Below are 17,655 nucleotides of genomic sequence, written 5' to 3' on the forward strand. Positions count from 1 at the left end.
AGGTTAGGGCTTCCGAAAAATCATATATCTGGGAACTTTTAAATTAATCTCATATTTCTTTACTTCTAGAATAATTTGTTATAAACTTTGAAAGTCATTTCATATGTCGGATATACTTGCACAGGGTGTTTTCCAAAGTAAACAAGACTTTTTAAATCTAGCGCCCCCTGGTGCCATCTAGATGTCGACTGGTGCGTTAGAATCTACTATCTTTATCGATTGTCCAGTGAGAATGTCATGACATTTCATAGATTAGAAGTAAAGTTATTGCGTTTTAAGTGTCAGTATGTTTGTGTTATCGGTGCGAAAATGAGCTTCAAATAAAAAACCAACGTTAAATTTTGCTTTAAATTTGGTAAAACTTTTACCGAAATGTTTCAATTGATGAAACAAGTTTATGGCGATGATTGCGTGTCCCGTAGCAGAGTGCACTAGTGGTTTCAACATATTCAAAGTGGTCATGAGGACATAAATGATGATCAACATGTGGGCCAATCAAAATTCGTGATCACCGGAAATTCCATCGAAACTGTGCGTGAATTAATCTGAAGTCAACCGAAATCAGCATTGAAATTCATGGAGATGAAATTGAACATCTCCAAAACATCGATTTATCGCATTTTGACCGAACATTTGGACTTAGGAAAGGTGTGTGCACGGTTTGTTCCGCACAAATTGACTGATGACCAAAAACACTCGTTCGACATGCGTTTGGACCGTGCAAAAAGCTGTATCGAAGCAGAAGGAGACTATTTCGAATAAAATAAATTGATTTTGCCGAAAAAACATTTGTTCTGTTTTTTTTTTCAAAGTCCTGTTTACTTGTTTGGAACACACCTTGTATGTATATTCACGGGCTTGACTTTATCAGCTGGAGAGTGCTCATTCTTATGAAATAAACAAACTAGAAATACTAGGTTTTCTATTTAGCTAAGGAATATAACGAAAAATAACTTTTGTCGCCCATGAGGTTAATTTTCATTATATTTCTTAGCTAAATATAAATCGAATACAGGTCTATACCGGTTTCACCGAGAGAGTAGATTTTACTTCTAATTTATAGACTCCGTCAAAGGTAGTACTTGTGTGTGACAGGAGTTCTACTACTGTCAATGGTGGTGTTTGAATGTGTCTAAAACCTCGAAATTTTTCCTGGAAAAGGTGGAAGAAGTAAAAGAGGAAGCTCTAATAAATCCTCAATCTGAAACAACTCTAACAGCGCTGGGATGTCAGTCTCATTGGGAATCTTTGGATATCGAAGAATGCATTCGGAAAGGCTTTGAAGGAAAAAACCTATTCCACACTTGTAAGTATGAGAACTTCGAAAGTCAACACGCTTATAATCCAGAAATTTCCATAAACACCATGCAAGATCTCGAAGTTTTGTCAAAACTCATGAATACATAACAGTTCGAACAGAAACTAATCGGGAAACGGGTTGAGCTGATACACACGCTGACATTCTAAAGTGCCACAACGTCATTGAACACAGCCAAGAACACAAAGAATGTTGCCCCACTTTCTTCCCATACTCCTGAACCCCTTTATTTGAGCAATATTTAGATAGAGTAGATATACATATAAACAAACATTCAAGCATCTGTGGATGAGTTGGCGTGAAGTATACGAGGGCATCGCCCGGCAACCGCAATTCGAGTTGCTAAGAATTTTCCCACATTATCATTGGATTTACATTTCTAATTTATAAACTTGAAGCGACAAAGAGCAACCAATAAAATTGCCCAAACAAATGAGGCAGCATTGCAAGTGCACACACGCACATGTGAAGGGGGGCAAGCGCTCGAGTGCACAGGGGCTGGGAGCGGGGGACTTGAAAGCACACACAAAGTGCTTTTTCTGAAGTGGTTGTTGTTGTTGTTGCAGCACAAGTGTCACTGGAGTACAGAACGCATCTGGCAAAAATCTAACACTCCACCAGCAACAACAATAACAAACTAAACAAACAAATGAATGCGGCGAGTAGCACATAAAAACCGCTCGATGACAATGATGATGCTGTTGCCGCCATCAGTCCGCAGCTTATGATGCAACCGCCGCAATGATGCTGCCGACATGCGACATTTCCATGGAGTTTAAGTGTGAATGCCACATTTTGTGCCACAGCGATAGCAACACTAACAACAACAACAAACAACACATAAATATCTGTTCGTGCGATGTGAAAGGGGGGGAGAGGGGAGGGGAAAATGGAAAAATGAGAAATACTTTTAATTGCGTCAAAGAGTGTTAAAGAGTTTATGTGCAACATTTACCGCACACATACTGAAGCATGCAACAGCGCTGCGACTACAACAACAACAACAATACACCCGCACACGCATACCCAAAACACTGTTGCAATTGTGCAGATGCACTTCCTATAAAACTGCTTGCGGCGTGTACGGATGAGGGGGTGCGTGAGCCCCTTGCCACAGCCGCGCATGAGTGAGTGTAAGTGTGTGTGCGCGCACACAATTAAAAGCGCTATAAAATACTTTTCCAACGAAAGTCATAAATTCCAAAACGATCGGCCAATCGACGGTGATGGCAGCGACTGTGGCGACGCGGCAACGGGGCGGCCGGGCGGCCGGGCGGCGGTGACATTTTTGTGGCAACATGTGGAAAAGTGCACTTGCGCGCCACACCGACACCGTGTGAAAAACAAAACGAAAACACAATCCAGCGCACAGCAACAGCGATTACAACTACAACAACGCCAACAACAACAGCAACAAGCGCGCGACGAAACGACGAATGACAGGCAATGAGTTCACGAAATTCATGGCAGTCATTCGGCAATGTTGCACGTTGCGCTGTGTGTGAGGATAGCTGGTTTTCGTTATTTGTCGCCTGTTGTTGTTGTTGCTCTTGGTCGCTATTTAAGTTGCTAACGCACGCAGTTGTTGGAGTTAATCATACCAGATGTTAATGATTTTTATGTTCATGTTTATATGCCACGTAGGTGACATCATCATCTGCAGCTGCGACAGCGGCAGCAGCAGCGGTGGCAACAAGAAAGCCGTTCACGCTTTCCGCTTCCCATTGTCTCGCTCCGAGTACGCGGCGGTGTTGTTAGTGGCTTGCTGCAGTCACCGCCGCCTGCCATTATTATTACCGCTTCGGGAACGAATGGGGCGAACTTTAAGCCGAAAGTTATTATTTCCAAGTTGATGAATGATTTGTTGCTGCCACAGCGTTGACTTATTTTCAAAATTAAGCGATTTAACCAGCGCAAGGAGTGAAGATTGCGTAGGAGTGCTCAGGTCACACATCTCCACGCACAGACGCATATACTAAATATGTACTATATGTATATCTTTGGCAGTTTGTTCAATATTTCAGTGAGGTTAAGTCGTGGCGCCTCTTCGTTGCGATCCATGGACTTTCGTCGCTGTTTAAGATTTGGTTTATCACGCCGCAGTAGTATATACATACATAGTATGTATGTATTATATACATATTTCCTAGAGTTAATCTGTGGCACTATGCGGGTACTCAAAGGGGAAGGTAGTAGTTCCATACAATACTAGTTTCCTATGCACCGATACTAGCTCGCGTTGAGCACCTTGCCAATATTAACATTTAGCGAATTAGATATTCGGTTGTTCCCTATTTGAAATAACTTAGGTAGTTCAAATAGAGTATTCTCCACATAACTGTTAATCTCATTCTTATGAGAGCAAAGTTCCAATCATGGCACATTTAGATATATTTTATTTTCATAAAGTGAAATTTTTTATCTCTCCATGGTCATCTGTCGCATGTCGCATTACAGCTTTAAATTCTTCTCTCCGCTGTAGGCGTGTCATCACGATTCGAATGGAGTTCCGGTTAGATAGTGATATAACTCGCAGAATTGTTTGAAAAGTGCCCGGCCTGACACATACATGGCGCTGCTGGAAACAAAAACACCTGATTTTAAATTAGCTCTAACCTTCAAATAGAACGTACATAAATTTGACAGCTGACGAATCATTATTTTGTGAATTATATCATTTGAATGAACCACTTTTTTTATTGTAAAAAAATGGATAAAAAGGAAATTCGCGTGTTGATAAAATATCCTTTTTGCAGAAAAAAATTAAGTTGAAGTAAAAACTTGCCTTGATGACGACTTTCCAAACACTGCCCCAGAAAAATCAACTATAAAGGATTGGTATGCTAAGTTGGTAAGACCGTAAAGTGAAGTTGTTCGACAACTCACTGTACTCTAGAGATTTCAACTAAACGGGTACTTCATATCATTCACGAATACTTGGGTATGAGAAAGCTTTGCGCAAAGTGGCTGCCGTGCGAGCTTACTTTTGAACACACACAACGACGAGTTGAGGATTCGGAGTGGTGTTTGGAGATGATCAAGCGTAATAAATCTGAGTTTTTGAGTGCGAAACATGGTTCCAACATTTCACGCCGTAATCCAATCGACAGTCATCCTAGTGGACTGCACACGATGAACATGCTCCAAACCGTGGAAAAACGCAACAGTTGGCTAGCAAGTTTATGGCGTCTAATGTCTATCTTGAAAAAGGAAAAACCATCAACATAGCCATATACATAAAGCGTTCTTGGACGAAATCGACGGCCGCATTAAAGAAAAACAAAGTGTATTTTCACAAAGTGATTGCATCACAATGACGATGACAAAAATCCATGATTTGGACTTCGAATTGCAACCGCATTCACCATATTTTGCAGATTTTGCCTCCCGCGACTACTTCCTGTTCTCAAACCTCAAAACAACGCTCGCTGGAGAGAAATTTTCGTCGAATGAAGAGATGATCGCCGAAACTGAAGCCAACTTTAAAGCAAAAGAAAATCGTACTACAATAATGGTATCGAAAAACTTGAGGGTCGCTCTAATCAATCGCTCTTGAACGCAATCATGTTGAACAAAAAGAAAGGAGTTTTGCCGTGGACTTTTCAATTGACATGTTATATTTCAATTATTTCTGCCTTATGGGGGCTTAGTACGATTTGAAAATTTTGGTTTACTTTGAACTGGATTTTGGTATTTCGAAAAATTTCTGAATTGAACTAAAAGTAAAATAATTAAATTTAAAGGAAGTTTTTGAAAATAATTTGCATTAAAAGTTGGCACTGTAACGTGAATGAGTCAAATTCTAAGAGGAAATAAGCAGTCAAGGTTCATTGTGAATGACTCTCAGTATTTGAATTAAATGACGCTCCACAAATCTTGAAGCTATATTATTTGATTTTTACTCTCTTTAAAAAACCTCTACACTCACATAAGATACTTCATAAAGTTTTTAGAATCTACAGAAAATCAATTTCAAGAGGTGATAATACCAAAAAGTCGTATTGCGAGGAACGTCGATAAAGTTCAAGCAGATGATTGAGTTTAAAGGCCGAGAGTTGAAGCTTCGCTGCGACAAGTTTTCGTAGAAGTTTTTATATGCTTTTTGTTAGGAACAACATTCAATCCGAAAGACCTCGTGATTATGGCAAATAAGTTCCGCCAACTTAAAAAGTGAATATCAGTTAGGCCATTTCTATTCAGTTTGAAAGTTTGAAGGCTACAGTGACTGTATATGTTCGGTCGACCAAAGCCAACTTCAATTTACTATGTACATATATTTGGAATTTCTGTCCTTGCAGCGCTGTTTGCGGGGTAACTCTTGAACTGGTGCTCACTTAATTAGCCAAAATATTCGCAGTAACTCAAAACGCGAGACAATCGAAAACAATTTACAAGGATTTATGGCCAATTCAACAAACTAATTTGGACGCGAGCGCCAGCGTCGGCCTGTGTGGGCAAATGATGTGCAAGAAATGAATGTCAAACACACACACACACACACCGTACGGAGAAATCTAAAAATGCAAAACTCAAACAAGTCAAGGCGACAGAACAGAAGGCTTATTATGTCACACACAAATTGCTGCGGAGCAATCCTTCAGTCACTGCCAGCCAGACACAATAATTCTGCCGTTATTTCCGGACTGCACTGCAACCCAAGAGTTACTTAAGTCTAAGCGCTGGAAAACACTTATTTGGTTACGAGTGTATGTGTGGGCTGAGAGGCGAGAGGAAGTCATAAGCGCCGGATATGCAATGAGGACTATTACAAACATTAAACTTATGCTCGCTTATTTATGTCAAATATATCATTTTTTCGCACACAACAAGACAGCAAACAACCAACACACACACATACGCACACACATACGAACCAACCAAACACGAAACAAACACAATTTACACGCATCCTTGTAGACTCTGCCGCTGGCTTAGCAGCCGCCTTCCACTTTGAAAAGATTTTATATTTCTTTTCCACTTGCTTGCAAAGTAGCTTATGAGCAGTTATTTGACAGTGTGTGTGTGTGCGCATGGGCTCATCCTGCTTGGTTAAGCAGAGTCTTAAACTGGCGCTCCTTAAGCGACCAGTACAATTTCTGCCAGAATAAACAATACAAGCAATAAACAGAAGCCAATATTTCATCGAAGTTAATGTCGTTGGCCAAGTGGCTACTCACACACACACACACACAAACATACAAGCTGTAGATTGCGCTCGGCTGACAATAGGCGGATATTCGCCATATTAAGTTCATAGTTGAGCGCAGAAGACAGTACATGTGGATCCCCGCAGCCCCTCCTGCCAGTTGCCCACACTTTTGCGCCAGCATAATTCTCACACGCGTAGGAATGTGGCGACAGCCGAGCGTCTTTTGTGTATTCTCAGGGTTTTTGGTGGCGGAAGCACGAAGCCGCTTCACTTGACGATGACTTAACGGCAAACGCACGCCAACAAACTGTCGCATTCCGTTTCAAATTTATTTGATTTCTTAAAAATCGCAAATCTCGTTAAATTAAAAATCAAACGCTCCAAAAAGCTTGCGATTTATTTGCTTTTAAGTGGCTTGCTTTTGTTTTTTGCTGTAATGGTTTTCATGCGTGGGCACAATCATACTGAAAGCGCTGGCTAACTAAACGCTTATTAAAGATTTATGTGATTGATGCTACGAGAGCTGATTTCAGGCAATTTTTGCTTGATTTAAAGCAGTGAAAAACAATTTCTTCCTAGAATAGTTTGTATTTTAATCACCAAATTTAAAGACTTCTCGAATATTTCAAGAAACGCTTTTTTGAACGCCTTCCCATCGTCACAATGAGAGGCCAATATATTTGGATCATATTGTGCTCATCTTTACCTTTTCTCATGTAACAAAATCGTGTGGCTAAATTAAATACTTGAAAAATATTTTCCGTTTATCCTGGCTTTGTAGGAAATTTTCCATTTTATGTCCTCATAAACCACAATTAGACCTATTAAAAAATGTATCGAACAACCGCAGACAGACCGCACTAATGGTTAACAGCAAATGTTGTAGGACATTGAATATGAAGGATTCAATGAAAATATTATTAGATACTCATTTCTCAAGGTGAGATGAGAAACATTTCCATCTTGCCATATTACCCTAGAAATGGTTACTAAATACTCTAGCTGTCTGAAATCCCTTAAAGCAGCCGGTACGGATGGTATATTTCGCCCTCTACTACAGAAAGAAGTAGATCAACTGTCTCACTGCGCTGCTAACATTTATGTTGCTTACACTAGAAGTAGAAGAGAGGCCAAAGACATCTTCATACCGAAACCGGAAAAAAACTACTTATTGCCAAAATCTTTCAGACCGATCAGTCTGACACTAAAAAATATAGAGAGGATCTGCAACGATCTCACCAACGACATCGGTTGATACTGTTCTACATGAGGTAGTTGGGACAAAAAAAAGTTCCCTAGAAAAACAAGAGTTCGTCCCAACGCATTAATTGACGTGTAGAGTGAATAACTTTCGTACTGCTGCACTAATACCGGCTATCGGTTCTTTTGACATAAATCAAGTTAAGTCAACAGACAAGCCATATACTCGTACGATGGGCTAGCTATAAAAATCGGTAACCAAATCACTTGTGATACCCTTACAGGACATCCTATCCCTCTTGCTTTGAGTCACTTTGATCAATGAATTATCTTCTTCTCGACAGGGAGGACTTCAAATTCCTATGTTACGTAGGTCAGGGCGCGGTCCCTTTTGGGAAAGTCTGCAAAAAAACGGGTTTCTGTAACAGCTAGATCGACTGGTAGTGACTTAAACTTTTGTACTCGAAAACTCTAGCTTTGTAATAGGTCTAGTAAAACTAAATCCAATATTGTTTGAGCATGCGTCAAAGATGCACACATAAGCAACGAAAAAATACGCCATAATTTACAGCTTTTTCTTCGATAAAAGCGAAATTGTAAGTCAGAGGGCTGAAAATGTGGGACCCACACAAGTGAGGCGATCCTAATGGACCGAATTTCCATCTGAGATTCACTGCTGAGTTGCATCAAACTCAGTCCGTTTTTGAAGAGGACTTTTTATGGTACCTTACGATACAATTACGATATAATCGACCAAGACATAATAGGTGGTCAGATAGGTTTTGCTATGTGTTTTGTGAGATTGTTTCCTTACAGTCAAACTCTTATTTTGGATCTGTACTATCAAAAATTCGAACATAGTGTCACAGACAGTTTTAACAAGTGAAAGGCATTCGTTAACAAGCAAGCAAACGGAGTAGTGCTAGCAGGCGCTGGGAAATAAATTTATTGTCTTTTGAATATTTTATGATTCGGTCGAAAATAATTTTAAAATAAATCTGTATTCGTTTAATAATAATTATCTTCAAATAAAACATCTTTGTATACATTTAATAATAATTTCAAATAAACGGACATTCTTGACAATAGGAAGTGAGCAATGAGGAATTGTGTTCCAGCAGAACAACATCAGGCCACGCATATATGTAGATTATAGCTCGCCAGAACATGCGGGAGCCTTTTTGAAAGAGATTATGTATCCACTTTATAGTCCGGACATGACTGCAAGTGATTACTAACTACCTTATGCGTCCATGGCAAAAAAGAAGCTTGCAAAAATTGACTGTTCCAATTTTTTTCCTGAGTGCCATAACCACGGAGCCAAATCTTGCGAATATTTTGGTAGATCGATGGTATTCATTGCGTTGTTGGCTTTAAAATCAGTCGCAATCGTGGCTCGAAGCGATACTATATAATCATCGTTTAAGATCCATGATCAGGATGTTCTCCAACAAACGCCTAAATACGTTTTTTCCCTCCATTCCGATGATTGTTGACTTTTTTGCACGTCAAACTCACAAACCCATATATCTCTTGATATATGTGTTATCGGAATTCGCACTACCAAGCAGGTCCAAAGCACCTATTTACGATACTCTTTCTGAAAGACGTTCAGCTTTATCGGGACTAGTCGAACAAGTACGCGTTTCATGCACAAAATATCCAGCAAAATCATTGGAACGAACTCGTGAAAGATGCCGACGATTTTCAAGCACCATATCCTTCACCTTTTTAATATTTTTGAAGACCTCAAAGGTCGTCCAGAACGAGGTCTTCAACGATCTCCCGAAAGTGGGCTTTTTACCACTCCTAGGCTTGTGTTTTTGATAAAACTGAATCACCGCAAGCCCTTTCCTACATTCGCTACGATTCCGCACACAAAATTTGAGACAAATTCTTTATTCGATATTTTTATCCACTGTAAAAATCGTAACGCACTACTGAGGTGTACCGACTTAAGCAGCGGCTGTAAACAAGCTGGTTGACTGATCGCTCATATTTGGCGTACAATTAAGGACCTATCCTACCAAGTCCTACCAACTTAGCAAAATATCATTTTGTTTTGAAGTATCATTTGCCCGAGGAATTTAATTAACATTTTCGCGTACGTTTTTGTCACAATGTATAATTTATGTAACAAATAAATTAACCGGAGATAATTTGGACTTATTTCCTAAACTCTAAAAAATAAAGCTTTTTTCCAACTTCAAAACTTTAAAAGCAATTTTGGTAGATCAACTTTAGTTTTTTGTGTACCATCTTAAAATTGTATTGAGAACCCAAAATTATTGAATTGTATTTAATATTTTTATGAGCTTTAGAAACGAATTGCACTTTTGAAGTGAACCGACCATTGACTTGGGAATATATGTATTTTCTAAAGCTGCAATATTTTCAAGAAATTCCTAGGCACAATGCGACATATGTGAATGAAATATGAAAAAATAATCAAGACAAAGTGATGCATTATAATTATGTGATAAAGTCTCATATTTAAGTGAGGTTGTGTTGTAATCTACATAGAATTAGACCGCTAAACGCTGTCAACGATAAAGCCAACATTTCGAGCTTGCCACATGGTGGACACCCTGTGAAATGGGCACTTTAGACACGATCCACGCGTAAAAAACAGATATTTATTTGCAATTACACGAAACACCAAAGGCATATGCCACACAATTAAGCGCGATAATTCCAAAAGTGCTCGCATTAAAAATTCATAGAAACGCTTAATTTTTTAATGGTCGCGGTAAATTTTACCTACAGGATGAGCGACGGAACGACACTGCAACACATCGCACTAATTTAGCTCAATTGATATTAATTGCTGGCGAGGCTTAAAAAATCCGTCAAGCGTTAAAAACAACCACCAACACGCTGGCAACAAGTAAACACACAGTTATTTTTATAGGCGCATACATATACATACAAATGTATGGGTGTGTGTGTAGAAGTAGGTAAATAAACGCGCGCAGAGGTCAGGCAACGCGCAGCGGCAAGCGGCGGAATGCCGACGCATCAAGATCGCGATCGCTAACGCTGCCGGCCGGCAATTGCCGCAACGAGCGGTGGCACGCCGTCAACAACAACAGTAGCCGCGGCAGAAAGCCAAAGTTTTGTCGAAGAAGTTATTATTATTAAACACGCGAGGCAAACAATTCTTTCGGGCTGCGCATCGGGAGGTGGACAGGAGGTCGCTCGATGATTGCTGACTCGGCGCTATTTACTTTTCATTGTGGGCAATTTAGGAAACGCTCGCAGACATGATGTATCTACGAATTTGTTGCACGTAGAGCCGACATTTGCGCCATTCAACCACAAATACACAGCGCACATATGTAGCAAATGAGTAACCACTGATGGAACACAAAAAGTTTTGCTTGCCACACGCGGACGCGCTGCAACGGCATGCTTGCCACAACCGCCACTGGTTGCACTTGGGCCTTCGTGCGATATGGTTATGCGATACACCGCGGCGCAGCCGAATTAATAACAACGTAAAATACACGCACACATACAACAACAACATAAATACATACATAACAGAATATATATCTGTATCAGCGTTTATGGGCATGAGAAGCATAAAAGCGAGCAGAACTTCCTTAATTGCCCGCCATGTTAGCGGCAATTGTGTTCCGCGTCCATTTGAGGTGATCAACTTTAATTAAAGCACAGAAGCACTCATCGTTCCGCCACTTCAGCGCGCTTCATGCACTTCTTCCCCAGCGCGCCGCACATTTAACAATCGCTTTTCGTTGAATTCGCCGAAGCTGTTAACGGCATGACGCGCCACATGACTGTCGTGACTGTCACAAAAAAGTCAGCGCACATACACACACACCACTCCATTTGACATTCACCACTGTAAGGGTGGCGGACTGGCGAACGCGGTCTGCGCGCATGCGCCACGCGTTCGTTCGTGAAGGCTCGAGCATCTGTATCTTCCCTGCGATCAGCGCAAATTCCACCACCAGAATATCCATCACTTAAGTGAGTTTTAGATGGAAATCGCTGATTAAACTTTGAATGCTGGAAATTTATGCGGAAAGTAATAAATCGAGCGTGCCCCCTGCCTTTGATACAACTAGATTACAATACGCATACAATATGGTTAATTGAGAAGGTATGGCATGAGAATTGAAAATGCTTTCAGCGCTCGCAGAGGGCTGTGGAAACATATTATTTTACATAAAAACAAATTCTTAATTGAAGAATGAGTCTATTGAAAGTTATTATGGCATTAATACACACATATGACTTTGTACATATGTAGGCATAAATTGCCAAACTTACAGTGAATTGACAGCATTACTATTCATATATCGAATTACTGACGTCAACGTCATTGGAAAATTCCAAATTTCAAAATATGTAAGATCTATGCTACTTACTTGCTCGAATATTTTATTTATTTTTTTTTTTTTTGTGGAAAACAATTTAAAGTACCTCATTACTAAAAGGCTTTAATAGTCACGTCCCCATAAAAATTCAAAAAGTTTTATTATGTACTTGGTCGGCAAAAATTGCTCTTAGCTGTATCCTACGCGCGGGTTTCGACTGGGCCATGGGTGTCTCTGTCTTACAATGTGATGATCTCAAGCTTATATAATCATTACATTGCATGCACATGACTTCTAGCAAAGGCTGGGGTAGCCTTTTCCCAATCATTCCCTTATGTGAGACTGCTTTATATGTATCCTCAAAAGTAGGTGAATGGATAACACAACGGCCATTACTAATGAAGTACCTGGTGATAGGTATAGAGCGGTAGAGGTAGAGACCCCCGTATCAAAAACTCAGAATGAAGGACAACAAAGAAACGAAGCGGGCTGGGATATCCAACCAAACGTCGGTGGGAAACAAGGCTGCTTCCACCGGCGGGCACAGCGATCGTATGGAGCGTTTGACTGAGGGCGAATCAAAGGCGTCCTCGAAAAAGAGAAACTGCAAATACGTAGCCTGGAAGCTAGATGTCAAGCGGACGACAAACCGACTAATCCGCTGTGACAAATGTCACAGGAGCGGTGGAAAATAGTGGAAGATACTCCAAGTGAACCTCCACAAGAGTAAGGTCGCCTCTGCCGAGCTTCTTCTCAATTTAGAGAACCGAGCGTAATTAACAAGATAAGAAGAGTTATTTTTGAAGAAAAATATTTTTTTTCATATTGATTTCAGAGACTGATTTGGTAGAAAATTGGAGGGTGCTAAGCGCACCGTCGTTCTCTGGCCATAGATACGTCTACTTCCCCATTAGTTCGGAGACAAAGATCAAAAACGAGGTTAGGAAAAATTCCAATGGTACAAACTGGAATATCTCCAGGCAGATACTATTAGGCAAGAGACTTAGACCTTGCTCACGAATAGCTTCAAAAGGGAGTGACTGTATTTACGAATGCCCAAAATACTGCTCTTTCCTGCGACTGCAGAACCATCTAATATAAAAAATAATAATTTGAAATAATTTTTAGAAAGGCTGGATTCAAAAAGCAGCTCGAGATATGGGTACCACGCTTGTCAACGAAAAAACCTCATGAACCGGATTTGATTTTTGATCTGTGAATCGCACTGCTGGTAAAAAATATGTGTCGTACAAAAACATCAAGTGAAACCGGATTTGGTCGAATCGCGATGAACTAGCGCAAACGAATATCAGCCAGGATTGACCGTCCGGAAGGATTTGCTATGTGTTTTTTGGAATTGATAGAGAATGAGCTACCATGAACTATTCCCCCATAGCCGAACACAACTCTCAATTAAGACCGATTTAAGGAAGCAATCACTCAGAAGCGGACAGCTTTGGCCAATAGTAGAGGAATTGTGTTCTATCAGCCAAGGTCAGATTATACACAGCGATACTTACTCGCCAGAAACTACTGCATGGTATAGACGTTCTTACCCAACCATTTCGTAACTCGGACCTGCCAGCAAATGATTATTATCCATTACTGTTCATGGCAATCTTCTGCCATTTGTTTGTGAAAAATTTGCCTCAAAAGAGCTTGTGGAATTTGACTGTCCCAGTCCCAGGTCCAGAAACGAGAACTCTATAAGAGCGATATTATAAAATTTCCTTAAAAAAACCTTCAATTTAATGCAAAAATTATGGATTATTTTAAAAACACTTTATAATATTTAAAAAAAATTTATTTAGCTTTGCGTTTAGTAGGTAAAAAAAAATATTATCCAAATTCCAAATTCCAAATTATTTTATTGGTGGCCTCCAATAAATATGAAGATGAATCGTTTGAGGTTAAATTCGAAAATCAAAGTTATCGAAATTAAACAAATGCGATTTTTCTTTAAGCAAAGGTATTGAATTTTGGTGAAGTCGATCTCGAAACCAACATTTAATTCGGTCGTCAAATGTCAAACACTTTCATAAAGTTCTCTCATCTTTCAACATATTCAACGAGTCCCTTGATAGCGAGATCTCATTGCTTCATTAAATGCCACTTCGCCAACCTTCACTAGTAAAATTAAGCATATACAAGCCCAAATACAAAACCCTCTTTGACACAATGTAAAAATTAGTATTTGCCAGAATGCTTCGTATTAAATAGAGATCTGTCTATGCAATCCCCTCATGCTGCGATTTTCCCAAATTATTCATGTGCTAGACCATTAAGCGTGTCAGCGAGGTTCTTGTACTCGAGTACTCTACTCCACCTAAGCAACTGCCAAACGGAGCAAGAAGCAGAACTGAGGAAGCGGCAAAGAGCAGCGCGAAACAAAACATTCGCACGCCTGTAACGGAAGATTAGTGAGAACGCGCGCTGCCGCAGCGCCTTTGTGTGTGTTGGGCAATAAATTAATTCATGTGCTAAATCAAGCAAAGCATTACAACAACAATAACAGTAGTCATAACCAATAGAACGGCAGCGAAAACAATGCGAAAACAACAACAACAATGTTATTGCCAAAAAAAGAAGTGGGAAAGCAAAACCTTTGAATAAGAAAAACTGCGTTGGGGCACAAACAAAAGTTGATGAAGACGAAAAGAACAACAAAGACACACACACACACACACATGCACGCTGGTGAGCAGCTAAAATAGATAGACTGCAAATAATCCGCCACCAAAGTTCGAGCATTAAATCAATTCGCAACATTTTCAATACTTGCCGCGCGGGGGAGGGGCCAGCAAGGTGGTAAGTGGCAGCTTGTCGATGGGGCAACAACATGCGAGTATAACTCAATTGACAGCCGCGTGTGCAAGGAGTGTGGGTAAATAGTTTTACGGGATTCGAGCGTCGGAGCAGGAAGGAAGGGTCAGTGGTGCCATATGCAGGAAGTAAGAAGAATGTGTAAGTGCATGCGGCACAGGAAGAACTTTTAATATGAAAACGGTGCAACAAAAACTGCTAATGGACGGCACACACTTGCTCATAACGGAGCATTAGTTAAGTCGCGGAAAATAATTGAAAATGTTTTCTATAACTCAATTGATAAAAATTTCTGGAAATATGAGATTTTCTGAGAGATTAGTGACTAACAATAAGTATATTGGGTAGTCGAAAAAATCTTTTCGTGTCTCAAACTTCAACATAGGTATTTTTTTTAATATTTATAATGAACTTTAATGAACCAAATATGTACCATTTTGATCGACCACTTTTGCCATTTTTCGGCTAGAGACATTATTCCTTCAGTGTAAAACTTTTCGGGTTTCTCGGCGAAAACTGCGACAAGTAATTTTCACAGGCTTCGCTTGAAGCGAATTTTACTCCATTAAGGGAGTTCTGAATTGACCAAACCAAATGATAGTCCGATGGTACAAATTCAGGACTATATGGTATATGCATCAAACCTTCCCAGCCAAGCTCTCCCAGTTTTTGCCGAGTCATCAAAGATGTGTGTGGTCTGGCGTGTCCTAATATATGACAAAGGCATTTCTGTTGATCAGTTATGGCCGTTTTTTTCGATTACTTGCTTCACCCTCATCAGTTGTTGACAACAAAATGTAGAATCAGTCATTCGAGGCTGGAGCAGCTCGTGGTTGATGATTCCTTTCCAATCCCACCAACCACTCAGCATAATCTTTCCAATCCTGGCTTTGCGACCATTTGTTGAGCTTCACCATGCTTGGACCATGATCTTTTTTGCACATTATTGTCGTATTAGATCCACTTTTCTTCCCCTGTTACCGTTCGCTTCAAAAATGGTTCGATTTCATTTCGTTTCAATAAAGAATCGCAGATCTTAATTCGGTCCATTAAATTTTTCACAGACAATTCATGTGGTACCTAAGCATCGAGTTTCTTTCTGTAGCCATCCTTTTTTAAATGATTCATAACCGTTTGATGATGAATGCTAAGTTCCTTAGCGATATCATGGCTGCTTATGTGGCGGTCCTGGTCAATCTTTTCCATAATTTCAGCGATAGCTCGACCAGAGAGGTGCGTCTTTGAAATCGAAATTTACAAAACAGAAGCGAGCGAACTGATCCAGCATCGTCTCCGTAAACTTCACTAATTTCTTGGTGGCTTGCCTGGCATTCTCCCCTTTTTTATACCAAAACTAGAGGACCCGTCCACGCTTCGCTGTGGCTGATACATAGATAAGACTACTACTACCATCTATACGATTTCTATTAGTTGCATTATAACTATTCGTTAATAATATATAGCATTTTTCTGAAGCAACTTGTGTTAATTTACAAAAAAATGGATCATAAAGCATTTCGTGTAATAATAAAGCATTGCTTTTTGGGGAACCGAGGACAATGATGCTCTAAAGAGGAGAAAGCTCTGTACAAGTGGTTGCCTCGCAAGTTCATAATCCAACAGAACAACGAATAACTGATACTGAGAAGTGTTTGAAATAAAACCGAATTTTTGCGTCGGTGTGTGACAATAGAAACATAGCTCCATCATTTCTCACTGGAGTTCAACCCACAGTCATTCTAGTGGACTGCACATGGTGAACTGGTTTTCAGGCGTGGAAAGACGAAAAAATCGGCTGGATTACTGAGCCAGTTATAATCTATTTCACGCGTATTTGGTTGCAGTTCTTTTCTACAATTCCAATTACTTAGCAATTGTTTTAGTTTTGAGGAAGAATCTGTTTAAAATTGTACGCATATATTCAAGGAAAGGAGGATGATATGAAATATAATCTTTGCATTTATGAGTTGAATTAAATTTTGACAAAAAGAGATAAAATGTATCCTATGTCCTTACCATGGTTCTAAACTACCTTCCCACCAATTTTCAGTTAAATCGATTCAGCCGTTCTTGAGTTATAAATGGTAGTAACTAACACAACTTTCTTATATATATGTATATAGCCGGAATAAAAAAAGCATGCGACCGAAATTGAATGATTCAAATATTTGACAAATAAAAATATTGAAAAACAAAACAAACAAAAATTTAAAAAAAATTTGTATGGAATGTTACTTTTTGGTAATTTTCCAATTTCCCTTAACATTTAGGAGGATGAAAAATAGATGTTGTCCGATTCTCCACCCTAGCCGATATGCACGCTAAGATTCACGAAAATCGGTCGAGCGGTTTCAGAGGAGTTCAATTACGTACACCGTGACACGAGAATTTTATATATTAGATTTCAAAATTTATCGAAATTCTTCATTGTTTTCACTCATTTTTGAATAGCTGTAACTTGTTTCCAATTTCCCCGAATTTAATTTCAAATCTCACCTTTCCAACTCTATGTATATTGTATGACACAATGTGATGGGTAGCACTGAAGATATACGACTGCTACGACATCTATTGATAAAATGCTAAATTACTCTCTTATGAGAGTGTCTCCATCAGGGCCTTACAATGCTTGATCATACTCTAAACTACCACAAAAATTATCAAAATCATTGTTCTAACGCAAAAAAATTAATTATTTTCTTAAATTGGCGATATAGGTATATAATATAGTGCTAATTGCTGTTAATCCTAAGATCGATCATATTTAAGATTTCTTCTTTTCTTTGCAAAGTTGTTCCATACAAAATGCAGTTGCTCACTTT

The sequence above is a fragment of the Bactrocera tryoni genome, chromosome 1 (assembly GCF_016617805.1).
Source record: "Bactrocera tryoni isolate S06 chromosome 1, CSIRO_BtryS06_freeze2, whole genome shotgun sequence".
In the NCBI taxonomy this organism is placed as follows: Eukaryota; Metazoa; Arthropoda; class Insecta; order Diptera; family Tephritidae; genus Bactrocera; species Bactrocera tryoni.